Raw genomic sequence first — 18,749 nt, 5'->3', positions numbered from 1 at the left:
GTTTCTAAATATACAAATTTTGTATACTAATACTAAACTTAATATTATGAATAATTGAAGTAGAAATAACTTCTATCTAGCCTCGTTAATCGAACCAGACACATAAAATGTGACGGATGGAGTAGTATATAAACTAATGTACTTTCAGTACTCAAATAATGTACTTGTTAATATATACTTTATGTACACAAATAATGTACTTTTAGTATATTAAAAATGTGTTTTTTATTTATGGTTCACACAATTGTATGGACTATGGTCCATATAATAATGTTTGTTGTCCCTTTTGCATGGCTCTAAATCTAACAATCCGTGTTTTTTGTCGTGTTTAAACATGGTAATAAAAGATTTGGGCCACACACAAACACAACTCGTAAAACTTAACAGGTCAATACTTCCGCAAATTATGTTGTGCAACGGTGCACACGGTTGCAAAAATGACATCGTTTTGACTAAAAACGTGCGTCTCACTTGAACAAAAAAAAAAAAAAAAAACTAGGTTCGATTCTCGGCAATATCATTTTTTTGTGCATAATTTGAATTATATATCCACAATGAATGAACTAAATATCCACAGTGAATGAATAACTAAAAATACAAAACGAATAAACTAAATATCCACAATGAATGAACTAAATATCCACAATGAATGAACAACATAATGTTGTTGAGGGGAATCGAAATTGAATTTATTTTTTTTTTAAATGGGATGCGCGTTTTTACTCCAAACGACGTCGTTTTGCAACCGTGTGTTGGAAAAATAGCATTAAAATGGCATTTTAAGTGGCTATTTTGTGGTACAATTATCAGTAGGGTCCACTTCCGATTTGGGTCGGGTCAAAGTGGATTCGGGTTCTTCGTAGTGAGACGAAGATATTGATATATTGTACGCACAAAACGGATAATGGGTGAATGAGATATTGATTCTCAAAGTAGACCCATTTGAGTTGGAAAATGAAGGGAAAAGTGAGTTTTTGTCCCACATTGGTTTGGGAAGAGGATTTGCCCCACTATTTATACAAGAGCTCTTTTTAAGTTTATTGAATTGTATAGCATAGAGGCTCTCTCTTGCGCCCAAGGGGGTGCAAATCAAATCCTAAAATGAGATAGAAAAGGCTTGGATCAAGTCTAATCTCGTGTGTAAAATTGGCAGGCCTTGCGGACTAAGTTATGCCAATCTCGATCTCATTTTCCAATTCAAGCCACCACGAAGTGAAATGGGTTTCACTGTTTCGTGTGGCCCACCACGAATTGAAACATTGTTTCACATTTCGTGGGCCACAACGAAAGTGAAACAGTGAAACATTTGATGTTCCACGAAGTGAAATGGGTTTCACTGTTTCGTGTGGCCCACCACGAATTGAAACATTGTTTCACATTTCGTGGGCCACAACGAAAGTGAAACAGTGAAACATTTGATGTTTCAAAGTTTCGGCTGTGGCCGAAACATGGGACAACATGGGTTCGGCCTTGGGGGACGGCCGAAACATGGGACAACATGGGTTCGGCCTTGGGGGTCGAACCAGCAACAGGCTTTTTATCTTCTGTTTTTAGACCGTTGTGAGATTAAATTCAACCGTTACGGAATTAAATTCTCTATTAATTCCAATTTTTAATATCTGAATTTAAATGTTGGATAATGGCCATGTTGTTTCAAGAGTTACAAAATTGGTTTTAAAATCAATTTAAATGTCATGATGAATGCTATTCATTCTTTGATCCCTATATAAGATGGGGTAGAGGGAGCAGATTTTAAACAAGCACATAGTGACAAGAACACACATCACAAGAAAATAATTTTTCCAAGCCTCAAATTCTTCTGCTTCTACTCCATTCTTGAAGCTGTGTTTTGACCGCGCTCTTGTTCGCCGGGTTCGTTCGTTTGGGTGCTCAAACGTCGAACCGTTGTACGTTTTATCCTGGGAGACCTAGGCCACAACGCTCCTAGCACTTTTGAGATGTGGCAAATAAGGTTTTAAGGAAAGAAATGCACTCGCCTAACTCGTACATTTCTTTCTTCCTTCTCCTTCTTTCTTGTTTGGATTATGCTTTTAAGCAAAAATCCGTTCTCTCTCATTTGATATATTATTTGGATTGAGACTCATAATCTGAGGATTATTAGTTTCAATTTTGGTTGATATATATTGGTATATCTTTTTCGTAGATATACATGTATATATAACCTTTGGATCCGTTTTATATATATTTGTGTGTATATATATATATATATATATTTCGGATAAATATCCAATAATATTTTATATACTAGTGTGTGTATATATAAATATTATTTTTGAGATATTAAATCGATTGTGGTTCATTATCACCAACAATCTTAAAACCTTATTTATTTTGATAATGAACAAATCGATGGATTCCAAAAGGATTGGATCCGTGAATGTTGCCGGAGGTGCACATTCAAATGGTCAGAACGGCAACGATGTTGCACATTCTGTGATGTCGGTTGACGGCGGCAACGTTGGATATAATATTTCCATGGGAGTTGCAAAAGCACACGATGGTGCTCCGTAGAACTGTGGTTCACGATCCGGTAGACCTGTGGCTAATGGCACACAAGTGGTACCTATTGTGTTGCCTAACGAATTGGCTAAAAGCCACGAAGGATCCTATGATGGTGTAATGACTACATGGTCAGAGGACTATGGTAGTGTTACCAATGACTTCAACCGTAATCGAAGGAAACTCAAGCGGAAGCTTAGCTTTCAAGAAGATTACGAGAAGAAGGAGAAATGCCACTACAAAGCGAACCGTCATCCTGGTGAAAAGGTTGAGGACAACTTCGCTATGTTTAAAACATGTGGATGGTTGGACGAGTGAGGTCAAAACCGAAGGTACCCCCGATGTGCGCTATGGACCTCCCTTCGTGGAGTGGACAGTTGAGAATGGAACAAGGCACACGGGTTCGAAGGACTACTACATAGGAATAATGGAAATTGGTTTCCAATGTAATTTTTCCTATTTATTTATTTATTAAATAAACGTTGTAGTATCCTTGTAATATTTTTATTTGAATAAAAATATAATTGTTCCATTGAGTTGAATTTTGGTACATACGAATTTGTTAGAATAATGTCAAATGTATGAAATAATTCAATGTGGGTGCGTGGTGCATCACGGAGCATTATATGGAAAATGCTAAAATGTCTTAACGGCCTGAACGAAATGTAACAAACATGTTGCATGTCTAAAATTCCGTAAAAGGACTTCAGTTCTAGTTCATGTTGAACGATACAGATTTCAAACAGGATCAATTTGTCAAAAATTGGGATAACTATATAATCGTGAGCGTCACAGCTCAAGTGTTGAATATTTTAAATAATATTCTGAGAACGATTATATGAGTTTCATTCAACTAGTCGGAATTTTGGTTGATTTGATAATGTTAATTATGTTAAAATTAACTTGATCAAAAATCCGAATTATACTAGTATGAAATGTAATTTGAAACAAATTGTTGGGACGTCAAATTAAGCTAGTTGAGCTTTTGGTTTGTTGTACCCAAAATTAAGCTTGATTAGGCTTAATATGGTTGGTTAAGTATGGAGACTTAATTAAGCCTAATTGCTTAATGTGTAGCACGAAAGTTCCTTTGGAATTATATTGGAATTGCTCAATTCAGTGAGTTGAATTGAGATTAGCACCTAAAGCGCTAAGTAACTAGCATTGCCTAGATTCGTGTTACTTTAGTGCTTGATAGCACTAACGAAAGTATGCTTGGCTAATTTTGTAATTAGCTAATAAGCATTGAAATTCTAAATCAAGCAACGAGAGGTTGTTGTGAGTTTATAATTTAAAGCAATAGAGATTGCTTTGGAATCGGCGCGTTAGTTTGGGAGCAATGATTCGTGCTGGGCATAGCATGTTTCGTGCCTCATTACTAAGCACTGATTCGTGCTTCAGTTTTAGAAGCAATGATTCGGGTTTGTGGCCCTTGGTGAAAACCGAATGGATTTGTAAAGGCTAATCTATTAGCTTCTACGAGATGTGCTAATGAGTAGCACATGTTTATTCTTTACTAGAATAAAAGGAAAAAAAAACAAGTTAATTGTGGATTAACGAGGTTACGAACTATCGATATAGTGAACATGAAACACCTATTGGTGATTTCGGCGCAAGCATTGGTATCGTACTCGAGCGTACGACACGGTATTCACCTCGATCAAACGTTGTTGCCGAACATAAATTGATAAGTTCGGGTCTACCTCAAAGTATGTGGGGTGAGACAATACTTTGGACAAGTAAGTACCTTTTAAATAAGGTTACCCGCATGAAATTCTTACGAATTGTGGGTATGTAGGAAATTTTCCTACTAATGCCTGAAATGTGGGTGTGTCTTGCCAAAGGTGTATATTGGGTTCTTAGTACACGAGTCCTATAGTTTGGATGTACATAAAAACACAATAAACTGAATCAAGAAATTCATCGTTCTTTGAAGATGTATTTTTGTGAAGGTTCAATAAAGGACCTAGCACGTTGAAAGGAACTTTCGGCGAAGCTATGGTTGAAGGGTATGAAAGAGAACCCGAGCTCAAAGCTAGACGTAGCAAGAGAGCTAGGATTGAATAATCCTTTGGTCCAGATTTTCTGACGTACATGCTAGAGTGTGACGCGCATATTCTAACTTGTTTACTAGAAAATAAATTGGATTTTCTGACATGGTTGTTAGAAAACGAGCCTCGAACGTATGTAGAAGTGGTGACCTTTACAAATGGACCAACCCGAGAGAGGCTATCGAGAGTGAAGTAAATTCTATCTTAAAGAATCATACTTGAAACTGGTTGTTCTTCCTTCGGGTTGTAAAACCTCTAGATCCTAAACGGATCACTAGTCGGAAGATAAAATCGGTTGGTTATATCGAAGTAAAATGGCCGGGCTTGTAATTGTAGATTACATGCAACACGAGTGCCACACTTACTTCAATATGTATTCTCTTGTGATGAGAATGAAATCCATTAGGATGATACTTCCCGAGAGCTGTTTAGCGAGACTTGGAAGTTTATCGAAATGGATGTATCGCTTTCTTAATAGACATGGAACAACCCGAGGGTTTTGTGGTTCCGCGCTATGGAAAGAAAGTGTGTAATTGGTGAGATCATTGTATGGCTTGAAACAATTGCCTTAGTATTTGGCGTGTAAGTTTTGATCATACAATGATGTTTAACGAGTTTAGTATAAACAAAGGTGACAAAGGTCTACGTAATGCGTACGATAGACGAGGTTATCACTATTTATCTATACACGATAAAATCAACGTGGGTAGTAACGATCACATGATCAATTCTACTAGGGTCATGTTAAATTTGAGATTTGACATGAGACGAGTGAGTTTGGCAGATTGAATCTTCGAGATTGAAATCGTGGGAAGACCGTATGGTCTCGTGATAGCCAATCTCACCGAGTTGATTGAATCCTTGCAAAGGAATGATAATCAAGTGGCTTGGATACCGTTAGATACTAACGTATAACTAGCCGATAATCACGGAGATTGTATTTCTCACGGAGAATACATTCAGATTATTGGTAGTTTAATTGTATCAAATGGGTTGTACTAGGCTGGATATTGCCTTAGCGGTTAACGAACTCGGTAGACATACGAGTAACCATAGTGTTACGCTAAGTCCATTAAAGGCTACGTCTTTACGTAGGCCAGTGCAGTTGGTTGGATGGAAATTCTCGAAATGATTTGTGATAGCTAAGATCCGACGGGATCTAAGCTGAGAGCCTTACACTCGTGTCGCGAGCGAGTAGGCCAACTGGCTATGCCATTTTTCGAGAATTTTCCTAGTGGTAAACTCGTACCTCCAATTTGGGTGCGTTGCGATAGTCAAACCAAAATTGGTTAAGTACAGAGTTAGACATGGAATGGTAAGTCTAGACTTATAAGTCGTAGACATAATACCATTAAACAATTTCTCACAACGGGGGTTATCTATATTGACTACGTGATGTCAAAAGATAACGTAGCGGCCGGTAACTCGTTATCCCGAGGGTAAGCAAATAGTTGTGGAGAATTTGGAACGAGGAATGGGTCTAAAGCCCTTGGACTAAAAGTTCTATAGTGGATACCCAACCTAGCTGACACCTAGGTTCAATGGGACAACTAAATTATGGAAAGGAGCGTGTCACTGTGGGGGTCTCGGACTCCCAACCACTCCTCGTTAGAAACAGTGGCTCCCGCGCAAGGTTAGTATGTTGATGCTTTAATGATTCGAATGTCGGTTGACATGTGTGAGTATGCGGGATACTCAGAAAAGAATCACCTATGTGAGAGAGAAGTGAGGGTCGCTTCAAAGGAGAATTGATGGGCACAATTCTTCACAAACTCTTGCAGAACCAGGATGGTGACCCACGACCAAAATGGGCACACTCATGAGAACAGAGCATGGTTGGGAGGTTCCTGTGTGAGATATGTCATCGTCTACACAAACGGCAGTCGGTTCAAAGACATCGCGTTCTACCATACAGCCAGTAGAGTAAACATGTCTTCACAAGGGAAGGTTCAAAGGGTATAGTGATCCCAACCTATCCTATGCAGGGATCGACCGTTGAACACAGTTGTTTCCGATTTCAAAATACCCTGAAAATCAATTTTCATTCATGTGGGGGATTGTTAGAAAAATAGCATTAAAATGACATTTTGAGTGATTATTTTGTGGTACAAATATATGTGGGATCCACTTCCGATTTGGGTCGGGTCAATGTGGATTCGGGTTCTTCGTAGTGAGACGAAGAATTTGATATAATGTACGCTCAAAATGGGTAATAGGTGAATGAGAAATTGATTCTCAAAGTGAACCTATTTGAGAGAAGTCAACTTAAGTTTAGATGCTAATTAAAATTAGCATTCTAATAACTTTCGTTGTACTGCACGAAAGTTACAAATGTAATTAAGCATTGATAAAAAGGACGAAAGTTCCAATTAGCTTTTGAAGTGGCATTGCATGGATGAAAGTTACAAATGTAATTAAACATTGAAAGAATGGACGAAAGTTCAATTAACTTTTTAAGTGGCATTTGTGAAATGATGCATGGACGAAAGTTCCAAACTTCATTAGTGAATTAAGTTGTGAGCTCCTTTCGTGCTGTGGATTCGGTGAGCACGAGTCAATGCTATAAGCATTGATTCGTGCTGCACCGTTTCGGTGCTTGCGGACCACTCGGGTGTGGTTTCCGGTCCCAATTTGTTAAACTTCGGGTTTGTACGGACTTCTCGGTCACTCAGATATTTTTGAAACTGGTCGTTATGGTCGGTATGAATTAATCGGATATTAAGTTCGTGACCGTTGATATTATTTCGATAATAAGTACGACCGTTTCAAACGTAATAATTCAATTTTTAAATTGAATTTATGTTAGTTAATGTGTCGTGATGATGCTATTAAGTACCAACCACCTATATAAGAGTGTAGTGGGAGTAGAGGTCTTTTAACTGCATAGTGAGAGAATACAAGTGAGGGAAGAACACGAGAGTACACAACACACAAAGATAAGCACGTTTTCTTCTCAAAACTCTGCTCCTACTTCTTTCTTGCTACTGTGTTTTGCCCTTGCTCTAGTTCGCCGGGTTCGTTCGTTTGGGTGCTCAAACGTCGAACCGTTGTACGTTTTATCCTGGGAAACCTAGGCCACAACGCTCCTAGCACTTTTGGGAGGTGGAAAATAAGGTTTTAAGGAAAGACAAGCACTTTGCCTAACTCGTACATATCTTTCTTCCTTCTCCCTCTTTCTTGTTTTTGGATTATGCTCTAAGCAAAAATCCGTTCTTTCTTGTTGACTTGGAATTATATCCAAGGTTTATATGTTCCTTTTGGTTGATATATATTGGTATATCTTTTTCGTAGATATACATGTATATATAACCTTTGGATCCGTTATATACATATTTGTGTGTATATATATATTTCGGATATATATCCAATAATATTTTATATATATTTCGTGTGTGTATATATAAATATTATTTTACGGATATTAAATCGATTTTAGTTCATTATCACCAACATAAATCTTGTTTGGTAAGCAAATATTTAATAGAAAATAATTAAAATCTATTAATTGAGTATTGATAAAAGAAGTAATAAAACATAATTAGTAAGAGAATAGTGTAATTTATAAGGTAATAATCTTTGATAAGTAAATAATTAATTAAATATGGAAATAATTTTGTTACGAATGATAAAGAAATTGGAATGATAAAGAAATTGGAAAACGAAAACGGAAAATGTGGAATGAAAATAAAAGGAAAATTGGAGTCAATTTGTATTAGTACTTTTATGAGTAAAACGGAAACCCAGTAGTTTTGTTATGAAAATGAAAACTAATCTTTATTTTCATAAATTAGGAAATATTAGTTTTATTTTCTTCTTCATGTTACGAATGCTGAAAATAAAATAAAAACATCCCTAATTAACTGAAAATAAAACTAATATTGGATGTAATTTATTCTTTATAGGATGTTTGTTGATTATTATTATTATTATTATTTTTTTTTTTTGCATATATGAAGTTGGCATTTGCTTGGTAGAGTAGTGATGTTAATGGCGTGGCTTGACAAAAATTTAACTTTCAATGTTCAATTATTTCATTATTTGTATGATTAATAATTTTATAAAATTGTAATATCTTCATGATAACAACATTTTATATGATATAAATTTATAAAAGTAAATTATATATATATATATATATATATATATATATATATATATATATATATATATATATATATATATATATATATATATATTTGCCTTACGTAAGATATTGTTTGACATATATATATAGTATATACTTTCTTCTTTTGTTTTTTCTTATTCTTTTAATTTATCTTTTTTTAATGCCTAATAAGTATCATAAATAATTATTAATAATTATAAATTTATATTACACAATTATATTAATAATTAATTATTAAAGTAAGTATAATTTATTTTGTACTGTAGACACTTTATTTTTAATAATTTTGATTTAAGCTATTCAAGGAGATCAAGTCAAACGTAGTTCAAATGATTTTTTTTGATAAAGTAGAGCCGTTCACAGTTTAGACTCATGCGGGCCAGGAGCGTCCATGATTTGGGCTCACCCATTGACAAAGCGAGATGCATTAGTAGTTTAACCACGTGCTGCATTTTTGGTGGATGAGTCGTTCATCATATTTCCACGACTTGTGCTGACACCCCAAGTTTAAGGGAGGTAAAGCTTTAAGAACCTTCCATTAATCGGACCGATCTTCAAACAATCTTCACTAATTAGCTTATAAGCCCCGCCGGTGTAAACTTCTAAAATCACGTAGGGACCATCCCACCTTGAAGTGAACTTGTGGTTCGCCGGTTTTTCTCGTGCGATGATGGGCTTACGAACAGCTAGGACTTTGTCCCCGATTTGAAAGGAACAGGTCCTTACCCTTTTGTTAAAACCTCTAGACATGCGAGCTTGATAGCACTCCAAGCTTTGTTGCGCTTGCAGGCGTTTTTCATCCAAGGCTTCTAACTCAGCCAAACGCAACTTAGCATTTTCTTCATTAGTGAGGCCTTCTTGTATGGCCAACCTTAAAGAAGGTATTTGGCGCTCTAAAGGCAAGACCGCTTCTACACCATACACCAAAGATTATGGAGTGCTTTGAGTAGGTGTGCGGTATGTGGTTCTATACGCCCACAAAGCTTCTTCCATTTTGTCATGCCAGTCCCTTTTCGATTTTGAGACCACTTTCTTCAACAAATTGCATAGGGTCTTGTTAAAAGCTTTAGCATGCCCATTCGCAGCTGCATAGTAAGTTGATGAGTTTCGCTGCTTAAAGTCAAAAAGCTTGCAGATCTTGTCCATCAACATTTTCTTTCTTCACCTCCTTCAATGCCACAGCTTGCGCCCACTTTGAAAAGTAATCGGTGGCAGCTAGTATGTATGCATGCCCTGCAGATGACTTAGGCGTAATTCGGCCAACCACATCAAGTCCCCAAGTATCAAATTGCCAAGATGCAACTGTTGGGTGTAGAGGTTCTGGTGGTTGATGATAAAGTTTGCATGATATTGACAAGCTTGACACCTTCGAGCGTAGTCTATGCAATCCTTTACCATTGTAGGCCAATAATAACCCATTCGCTTAATATGGAAATGTAACTTGGGACCAGATTGATGTGCACCGCAAACCCCAGAATGAGCTTATTGCATAGCTTGTAAAACTTCCTCTTCCCCCTAGGCATCGGAGAAAGACTCCTTCGAATGAATGACGATACAACGTCTCTTTATAGTAGATGAAGCGAGGAGCTCGACGCTTTATATCCACCCTCTTACATGGATCTTCGGGTAACTTTCCATCAGTGAGGTAGTCAATTAGTGATTGCCTCCAGTCTTCTTTGCCTATATCATAAACTGAGGCAGTAGGGAGTTCAACAGTTTCATCAACTGAGCCGTCTTCATTGAAGATTGGTGGAACTACCCACTTTTGACATACTCGCACCCGGGTTGCAGGATGAGCAATAGTTGAAGCCAATGCGGCTAAGGCGTCAGCCTGCTTGTTTTCTTTCCTTGGTATATGTTCAATTGTGACATCCCCTAACCATTGCATTAGTATCTTTGCATAGTTGTTATATGGGGCTAACTCCGCCTTTTTCACTTCATATAGACCCAACACTTGGTTTATGATTAGCTTTGAATCTCCATAAATGTTAATCCTCAGCTGTTTCATGTCAGCCGCTATCTCGAGCCCAAGTATCAATGCTTGGTACTCAGTAACGTTGTTTGAACATCGCTCGGTCAAGGTGAATGAATATGGCAACACCTCGCCTTTTGGAGTGACGAAGACAACTCCAGCGCCTGCCCCTTCTCTATGCAAAGCTCCATCAATGTACATCTTCCATGGGGGTAGGACTTCAATGACAAGCACATCTTCTTCAGGCAAATCATCAGACAACTCCATTCAGCAGGTATTGGGGTGATCTGCTAGGAAATCAGCTAAGGCTTGCCCCTTGACAGACTTCTGCGACACATAGATGATTTCAAATTGTTGAAACAATAAGTACCACCTTGCAAGGCGGTCGGAGAATACGACCTTCACCATAACATACTTCACCGGATTCGCTTTGGAAACAAGACGGATGGTATGAGCCTCAAAGTAGTGCTTAAGTTTTTTTATGGCGAACACAAATGCCAAACATAGCTTTTCTATCGGGGAGTACTTTAACTCGTTCGGGGTCATCATTCTACTAAGATAGAGAGCATTCTCTTTCCCCTTGTCGTTTTCCTGAGCAAGAAAGGCGCCCACAGAACTGTTTCGGGCGGAGATATAAAGGATCAGCGGGCGACCATGAACAGGAGCGGTTAGCACAGGCGGCTTCATCAAGTATGACTTGATACTCTCAAATGCATTCTTGCATGCCTCATCCCATATGAATGGGATGCCCTTTTTCATCAACCGACTAAAAGGTTGACATCTTCCTGCTAGGTTTGATATGAACCTTCGGATGTAAGCCAACTTCCCTTGTAAGTTTTTAAGCTCATGAAGGTTTCTTGGCTCAGGCATCTTCATTATAGCGTCGATTTTAGCTTTTTCAATCTCGATGCCCCTGTGTCGAACAGTAAACCCGAGGAACTTTCCAGCAGCAACCCCGAAAACACATTTCAAGGGGTTCATTTTGAGTTGAAACTTTCGTAGGCAGTCGAAGACTTGTCTTAAATGCACCAGGTGGTTTGTGCGCAATTTCGACTTCACAACCAGGTTATCTATGTAGCATTCGACCATTTTATGGAGCATATCATCAAATATTGTCCGCATAGCCCTTTGGTATGTAGCACTTGCATTTTTCAAACCAAAGGGCATTACTTTGCAGCAGTAGATGCCTTTTGGCGTTTGGAATGCTGTCAAGTCTTCATCTTCCGGCGCCATGCGAATTTGATTGTAACTCGAGGAGCCATCCATGAATGACATGATCTCATGTCCATTCACGGCATCTATCATTAGCTCTATGATAGGAAGCGGGAAGTCATCTTTAGGGCATGCAACATTGAGGTCCCGAAAATCTACGCCGACGCGGATCTAGCCGTTCTTCTTGCGCACGGGCACAATGCTGGATATCCAGGTTGGATATTTAACTTCACAAATGAAGCCAGCCTCTATAAGCTTTTTGACATCTGTTTCAATTGAGGGAATGAGCTCGGGGCGGAAGCGTCGTTGAGCTTGCTTAACCGGGGGACACCCCTTCTTCACTGCTAAGCGGTGCACAGCTACCTTTGGGTCTAACCCCAACATCTCCTTGTCTGTCCATGCAAAGACATCAATGTATTCCTATAGAAACATGATGTAGGTTTCTTCATCTTCATCGGAGAGAAGTGCGCTAATGAAGATAGGATGAGGATTTTCAGAAGTTCCCAAATCAACTTCTTTTAATTCATCCACTGTGGCTCGTACCCCTTCTTCTAACTCACGGGGTGCCTCTTCTGCATCTTCTCCCTCAATCGGAGTCTCATCACATAAAGTGATATGGAACGACGATGCCACCTCTCCCTGAGTAGTTGGTGGTACATCATCACTTGAGCCTACGCTTTCCTCATTTTCTTCTTTATGTACACGAGTGTGTACAATGGTCTTCGATTGGACTTTCAACACTTCACAACATGAAACATGAATATATGTTTCTCGTCTCATCCGATAAGGAAACATGCTTCTAAGCCTCTTGGGATGCTCCACTTCAGCAGGAAGATTGGTATTTTCTTTCATAACTTGCACAGCTCCAAGTCGATCATGTATTGAATTTATCTTTGGGGCTTTAGGACTTGACCCCAGTCTATCAAAGACTAAGCGTCGAGAGTCCGCCTTACCTATTCGGTCGAAGACTGACTTCTTTTTGTCTTGCCCATTATCATTGGCAGGAGTGAGTCTTGGATCATACTCACTTTCATCCGTAGAGATAGAATTACTTGCAGCCCTATTTATAAGAATTTTCTCAGGTTTAGGGGGGACATAACCCAACCCTTTGCGCGCTTGAGGTTCTTGGTGATTTGCCATACCTTTACCACCGGCTTCTGGGATAAGCTTTCCCAACTTCCGTGGCTCATTGGGGTTATAGCCAGCTTGGCTAGAAGCTTATATGCGTTAGGGTCGAAACCCTCGGTACGCTTGGCGGGGAATATTTGGCCCACTTTATCACCACCTTTCTCTTCGGATGATTTTGCTGCATTTGCTTTGAGTGTATCAATCCTTGCATGCGGGAATATGAGTTTCGTGTTGTGTTGATCTCCCTCTACAACTTGTTTTCCCTTTGACTTTTATTGGGAAGGTGGATCGTCATTGCTTTCCTCAATATCTTCAACAATAACATGCCTTTTAATGTAGAACTTTGCATCCGCAAAGTAAGACTCAGCCTCTGTGAAAGGGCTTTCATCGGCGACAACCTTTTCAACTACGCCGTTCTTTTCAAACATGAGGCATTGATGCCAAGACGAGGGTACCACCCCATTTTCATGTATCCACAGCCTTCCAAGTAACAAGTTATAAGATGTCCTCGCATCTATGACGTGGCAGAGGACACCCGATCTTAGGCTTCCAATTCTTAAGTCAAGTCTGATGATGCCGATTGCTCTTTGCCATCCTTGGTTGAAGCATTGTATCATTAGACGACTTTGGGCAAGCTCATCTGTAGATACACCAAGGTCCTTCACAGCTCGAAGGGATAGGATGTTGACAGCTGAACCTTGATCAACCATAATTCTCTTGAGCTTTTGCCCACGGGTATAGCCTTCAACAAATAATGGGCGATTGTGTGGCGTGCCTCCAAGTAACAAGTCCTCATCTTTGAAGGTGATTTCAGTGGAGTAGGAAGCAGTCCTATGCATTCGCACTTCCTCATCCTCGATGTGTTTGGAAGATGAACATTTCCCTCTATCTTCTGGCTTGTCAATTGTATTTAGGCAAGAGCTAGCAGTGTCTACCCCTTGAAGATTAAATCCTTTTGGTATATATTGAGCCAAAGGAACTGGTGCTCATGGTTTCTTGACATGCCCCTTCGTCTTTGGTCTGCGGGCATGGCCACTTGTTGAGGTTTTCTCAACCCAACTTCTCGCTGTGTGCTTAGGATGTCTCCCAGGCTCAAATTTCTTCTTTCTATGAGTGATAATCACCCATTTTCCTTCAGATGTGTTATCATTTTGCTGTGGTTCTGAACTTTGACCAGAAGCATGCTTAACAATGAAGGGGAGTGGACGTTTCTGTTGTTTCCCATCTTTTTTTTTTCAGTACACAGTGGAGCGAATCATCCGAGTGTAATCGAGATTTGATTCAAGCTCGCGTTAGCATCAGTGAGCTCAATTTTTCCATCCCTGGCCAGTGCCATAACTTTGTCTTTGAAGATAAATCATTTCTCAATTGGGTGACCAAGAAGACGGTGGTACGTGCAGTAATTTGGGTCATCCACCCTTGTAGCTTCATCAGGACGTTTCATTTCCGGCAACTCATTGAGTCTAAGTTTGAGTAGCTCGTCAAACATGGGAGATACATCAGAATCCATGAAAGGATGAGTCTTCTCCTGCCTTTCTTCAATTGTTGGCCTCCTACCACCCTTTGATGGGCTAGAAAAGATCTTGTCCTAGGCCTTTCGGTTGCCTTAGTGAAGACTGTCATTGGTGTAGCCTTCACATTCATCACTTCTTTCTTTTCTTGCTTCGGAAATGGTTTGTTCCACTTTTTAACTTCTTGTTTTTCAGGTGCATTGGAGGAGCTAGGCAAGTTCAATATGTTGAGCCCTCCGCTGGCTTGGATGCTCAACTCCATGTCGTGAGCACGACTGGATAACTCCTCAATGGACTTTGGCTTAATCCCTTGTAGGATATAGGAGAGTTCAAAGTGTATGCCTTGGATGCACACCTCAATTGCATAACTTTGGGATATTCTTTCTTTGCATTCAGGCATAGTTCCCTCCACCATTCGATGTAGGCACTGGCGCATTCGCCCTTCCATTGGCGAGTGGTAGTGAGTTCCAAGAAGCTAACTGTTCTCCTCGTGCTATAGAAACGGGTTAAGAACTCACGTTCCATATCATGCCAGCTATCAATGCAGTCGGGCGCGAGGTCAGTGTACCAATCAAACGCAATTCCCTCTAATGAACGGACAAACTGCTGTACCAACAGATCGCCATAAGTCCCGACATCATTGCATGACTCCACAAAGTGGGCAATGTGTTGTCGAGGGTTTCCCTTGCCATCGAATTGCTGGAACTTAGGGGGTTGATAGCCATAGGGCATTTTCAATTCCTCAATTCTTTGTGTGTAGGGCTTAGCATAGGAATATGAAGGTTTGCCTTCATCCAACTTGCCTTTGATGGCCCCCATTATGTAGTCCTTCAACTGATCCACCGGTATCATGCCTTCTATAACTGGAATAGTTCTCTCAGTTGCAAGTAAGTGGGAAGCAGCTACTCCTGCCGCATGGCTAATAGGAGGTGGTGGTGATTGCTGACCAACATCTTCTTTCCCTTCGGGTTGCTTTCCTGGAGCACGACTTCCTTGCTCCTCCATGATGCTTCCTACCCTATTATCGAGGGTGTTAAGTCGTTTCTCTTGATTTTGGAGGGCGGCAGCCATTCCTTCCAGAAACTTAGCAATTCTGGCTATTTGCTCCTCCACAGACTCTGTGTTTGTCGTCATGGCAGGCATGACATTGTAGACATGCGACCACTCGGGTGCAGCCTTCCATAATTGATGTGGCGGAGTGACGGGGGAAGTGTTCCCGCTACTAGCGTTCCCTTGCATGGAAGTTGGACTACCACCATCGGTAGCTCCCTTAGGAGAGGGCGGACTTCCAGCATGAACAGTTGCCTTTGAGGCGATAGGGGCCTTGTCAAGCCTTCGGACCACCCGTCGTGCCATGGACTGAGGTTCAGGCACTTGGACCCCCAAATCTTTTGCGCGGTTCCTTGTCAGCGGACCTTGCGTTTTCTAGGTAGTGTCAGAGCTAGCTATAGGCGTAGGCTTGGACTTGGTAGCTTGTGTGATACCCCGGTTATTTGCCTACTAATATTATTTTATGAATATATGAATATATGAATATTCCTCCAAATCATTAGCAATTACAATCATTACTCCTAATTCTCTATTTTAATAAAAATATATATATATGTACGTTACATACTATTAAAATAATAATAATAATAATAATAATAATAATAATAATAATAATAATAATAATAATAATAATAATAATAATAATAATAATAATAATAATAATAATCTATATATCTATATATCTATATATCTATATAAAAGTAAAATCCTCCTATGTAATTTTCCCGCTCAAACTTTTATAGTCAAATTAATGAAATATTTTATTGGTCAAATTAATAAAACTTATTTGGTAAGCAAATGTAAAATGGAAATGTTACAAAAGCTATTAATTGGTAATATTATGTAATACCAATATATCATTGTGAAATCCAGTAAAGATAAATTAAAAAAAGGAAACTGATATTATTAATTGATTGAAAATATAAAAGGATTCTAATGAAAAAAGGAAACAGAAATTAGGCAAATTGAAAAAGAAAATGGATATTATTAATTGAATAAAAAGTATAAAGCCTAATTGATTGAAAATATAAAAATAAATTAATTCTCACATTCTCTATCTCTACCTATAAATACAATGGATTAGTGACTAGAAAAATTATAACTCTTCCTTTTTGTACTAGGATGAGTTCTATATTGTGTCTTTCATTTTCCAATGGCATAATTCTTAATTTATGTTCTTATTTCTTTTCTGCATCTTTTGCAAATATTACAGGATACAAATATAGAGACAATTGAAATGGTTCTGAGCAACTATTTACATGCATTAAGGAGAGTTGATGACTTCCAACATCACGTGTGCCCACATTGTAGAAGGTACGCACCATAACTGGATAAACTAGAATGATGTTAAGCATTGACAATTACAACGAATTTATAAATTTACATGTAATATGCATTATTATTGTATAATAGTTGACACTACATCTATTTTTTTAAAATTATCTATCTTTTAGTTTTTTTCAATATTTATTTTAATAATAATATAATTGTCTAATTGTTATAGCAGGAAGTCACAATGAAATTGTTGGTAGTCAACTTCATCTTACACTCATTTGGAATATAATCAATGTTGGACTGCTCCGTGTTGTTCATCTTCCAGAGGCAAGAAGTTCTGAAACAATAAACTCTATAGAGTCTGTAGTCCATGAGAAAGAGGTTTTTTTTTTTTTTTTTGGTACTATACTATGATCTTAATTTTAATAGTTTGTATTTCAAAAATTTTAGTTTATGCATATGGTTGTTTTACAATATTTTCTTTTTACACTACAAATTCATGGTACTTTTCTACATATGCATATTCTTCAAAAGAATGTGATTCAAATAATGATGGATATGTTAATAGCTTTAAAGATTGAAATACTTATTCCAACATTCAACTTCACTTATAATTTTATATTTCGTTATTGTTATGTAATAGGCATTTCTCACTTCTCAATAAGAATATGTTTCTGGTTTTGAAAATTTTGGATAATATTTACCTTAATTTACTACTACTCTGCACTATTCTTTGAAATTTTTGAAATAGAATCACACAGACTTTTACGAATCATATACGAAATAGAATCAAATTTACGGATGTGGTAACATTTTTGCCAATTTTTTATAAGAGTTTTCCAATTTGTATAATTTAACAATTTAATCATTTTTAATTTATAAATAACTTAATAAAGCTTATTCTGTAACCAAATATTTTGTAATATTTACGGTGTGTATATATATGTGTGTGTATGTGACCTCACGATCAAAATAAATTATAAAACAATTTATGTATGTATATATATATATATATATATATATATATATATATATATATATATATATATATATATATATATATATATATATATATAAACAATTTACGGTGTGTATATGTGTGTGTGTGTGTATTTCATATGAATGTAATACAATAGTCTATTAAGTAAAATCCTCCTACATCATTTTCACGTCCAAACTTGTGTACTAAATTAATTAAATATTTTATATTTTTAGGCAAATAATTAATAAATCTTATTTGGTAAGCATATGTTTAATGCAAATTAATTAAAATGTATTAATTGGTAATATTGCATAATTATGGTATTGTAAATGTATTAATTGCTAATCAATTTATAGTGACGTGAATTTTAGGTATGGGAATAACATATGAAACACGGATTTGGAAACGAAATTGAAATTAGGAAAATTGAAAAAGGAGACCTATATTATTAATGGACTGAAAATTATAAAAACCCCTAATTGACTGAATAGAAAAGGAAATCCATTGGTGAAAAAAAAAAAAAAAAAAAAAAAAAAGGAAATTGAGAGATTTTTTTTTTAATCATAAGTTTCAATTTCAATGTTTTTTCGTATACAAATTTATAATTGTAAATTTATATTAATAAATAATTATTGAGACAAGTATAATTTATTTTATATTGTGGACACATTATTTTTAATAATTTTAATTTCATAATATTATACCTTAATTATAAAAATTATACCTAATAATCTTAGTATTAAATGTCATACAATAATTATTATAAACAATGTTTAATAATTGACAAATTCTATTAGGCAATAAAAATTACTGTTATAAAATCTTTTGTAATATGGACACATTATTTTTAATTATTTTGATTTAATAATATTATATCTTATTTATAAAAATTCGAAGTAATACATTTAGTACTATTAAATAT

Source organism: Ipomoea nil, unplaced genomic scaffold (genome assembly GCF_001879475.1).
Source record: "Ipomoea nil cultivar Tokyo-kokei standard unplaced genomic scaffold, Asagao_1.1 scaffold2823, whole genome shotgun sequence".
Classification (NCBI taxonomy): domain Eukaryota; kingdom Viridiplantae; phylum Streptophyta; class Magnoliopsida; order Solanales; family Convolvulaceae; genus Ipomoea; species Ipomoea nil.
Note: the sequence above shows the minus strand (reverse complement) of the source record.